Genomic DNA, 2,970 nt, shown 5'->3' on the forward strand with positions numbered 1-2,970 from the left:
GTTAAAATGTTTCTTAAGTCTCTTTCAATCTGTAGCAGTGATTTGCAACCTTAGTAACACATCAGAATTAATAGAAGGTGGATCTTTAAAAATCCTGACGTCTAAGCTATACACCTGGAAAATTAAATTAGTATCCCTTGTCATAGGATGTAGGCATCTGTTGTTTTGTTTGTTTGTTTGTTTTTTGAGACAGAGTTTCGCTCTTGTTACCCAGGCTGGAGTGCAATGGGGCGATCTCGGCTCACCGCAGCCTCTGCCTCCAGGGTTCAAGCAGTTCTCCTGCCTCAGCCTCCCGAGTAGCTAGGACTATAGGTGTGCACCACCACGCCCAGCTAATTTTTTCTATTTTTTAGTAGAGATGGGGTTTCACTATGTTGACTAGGATGATCTCGATCTCTTGACCTTGTGATCCACTCGCCTTGGCCTCCCAAAGTGCTGGGATTATAGGCGTGAGCCACCACGCCTGGCCCATAGGCATTGGTTTTTTTATTTTTAATCTCTGTGTGTGATGCTGGTGTTCATATGAATTTGAGAACAATGATCTATAGATCCCCCTTCCTCTCATTTTTTTTCCCTTCCCCTTCATTCACTATAACTACTATTTTGCTTTATCCCACAGTACATACAGGCACATACACATACACACAATTTTTAGAATAACGACACTAGAATTTCCAATAATAACATCTGGAAATTTAAAAATGTATGTTATTTTTAATTGTATGCTTTGTTTTTAGGATGCATTTTATTGGTGCTATACATTCCAACTACTGTTTTGTTTTTCTGTGGAGATGTGGTCTTACAATGTCACTCACACTGGTCTCAAACGCCTGGCCTCAAGTGGTCCTCCCACCTTGACCTCCCAAAGTATTGGAAATATAGGCATGCACCACGACATCTGGTCAAATTACTAGGTTTCGAAGTAACTTAATTTTATTTCTTTGTGTAGTTATATCTGCAACTTGATATTCAGTTAGGCTTATTTATATTAACTGTTTATTTGAGTTTTAGGAATGGCATTTCGACATTTAATTTTATTTAAACATTTTCTATGTATTTTCATGGATTCCAAAGCAAAAGTACAAAACATGGTATATTCGAAAGTCATGTAATTGCTTTTTCCAATAGTTTTAGATGTACAAGTGGTTTTTCATTACATGGATGAATTTTATAGTGATGAAGTCTGGCATTTAGTGGACCCCGTCACTGAACCCAATAGGTAATTTTTTAATTTTTTTCCCTTCCTAACCTCCTCTCTTCTGAGTCTCCAATGTCCATTACACCATTCTATATGCCTTTACAAACACATAGCTTAGATGCTGCTTATAAGGGAGAACATGCAGTAACTGGTTTTCTATTCCTGAGCTACTTCACTTAGAATACCCTCCAGTTCCATCTACGATTTTTCTTTCTTTCTTTTTTTTTTTTTTTTCAATAGTAAATTAAGCGGCATTAAACATACCTGTATAGATTTCTTTTAAATATAATGAATTCTTTTCTTTTGGGTAGATAGCAGTGGGATTGCTGTATTGAATGATAGATCTACCTTTTGTTCTTTAATACATCTCCATACTGTTTTCCATAAAGGCTGTGGTAACTTACATTCCCACCAACAGCGCATAAGTGATCCCTTTTCATTATATCTATGCCAATATCCATTGTTTTACGAGTGTTTAATAATGGCCATTCTGGCTGGGATAAGGTGGTATCTTACTGTGGTTTTAATTTTCATTTCCCTAATAATTAGTGAAGTTGGGCATCTGATTAGTGATGTTGAGTCAATCATATTCATTGACTTGCATATGTTGGCTGTGGATTTGTCACAGATGGCTCCCATTACTTTGAGATATTTTCCTTTTTGTGTGTTTGTTGGCCATGTATATGTCTTCTTTTGAAAAATGTCCATTCATGTCATTTGCCCACATTTGAATGGAATTATTTGTTTTTTTCTTCCTATTTTTTAACTTCCTTGTAGATTCTTAATATTAGTTTTCCTCTTGTGTATGTATAGTTTGAAAATATTTTCTCCCATTCTGTATGTTGTATGTTTATTCTGCTTATTATTTCTTTTGCTGTGCAGAAATTTTTTAAATTAAGTCCAATTTAATTACTTTTGTGATACATATATTTGCTTTTGAAATCTTAGCCATAAATTCCTTGCGTAGGCCAATATCCAGGAGAGTTTATCCTAGTTTTTTTGTATAATTTTAATGGTTTAAGCCTTTAATCCAACTTTACTCAACCCTTGTGTGGGGTGAGATATAGGGATCCAGTTTCATTTTCTTATATGTGGCTATCCAGTTTTCTCAGCAGCACTTATTGAAAAAAGTGCCCTTTCCCCAATGTAAGTTTTTTTTAGCTTTGTCATAGATCAGTTGTTGTAGCCAGTTGGCTTTATTTACAGGTTCTCTATTCTACTCCATTGGTCTTTGTATCTATTTTTATAAAATTACCACACTGTTTTGGGTACTATAGCCTTACAATATAATTTTAGTTTTGTAATTTGATGCCTACAGATTTATTTTTGGATCAGGATTACATTGGCTATTCAAGTGCATTATTGGTTCTATATGAATTTTAGGATTGTTTTTGCTAAGTTTGTGAATAAAATGGCATTGGTATTTTGAGAAGAACATCATTTAATCTGTAGATTGCTTGAGCAGTATAGTCATTTTCACAATACAGATTCTTTCAATCCATGAGAATGTAATATTTTTCCATTTGTTCCTGTTGCCTACAATTTATTTCATTAGTGTTTTTTACTTCTTATAGAGGTCTTTCACCTCCTTGGTTAAATATATTCCTACATATTTTATTTTATTTGCAACTATTGTAAATGCGATTGAGTTTTTTACTTAACAGTTTGGTTGTTTCTGGTGTGTAACAGTGCTCCTGTTTTATGTACCTTGATTTTGTAATCTGAGACTTTACTGAGTTCATTTATCAAATATAGTAATCTTTTGGGAGAGT

The sequence above is a fragment of the Sapajus apella genome, unplaced genomic scaffold (assembly GCF_009761245.1).
Source record: "Sapajus apella isolate SASKATOON/1434 unplaced genomic scaffold, GSC_monkey_1.0 scaffold104, whole genome shotgun sequence".
In the NCBI taxonomy this organism is placed as follows: domain Eukaryota; kingdom Metazoa; phylum Chordata; class Mammalia; order Primates; family Cebidae; genus Sapajus; species Sapajus apella.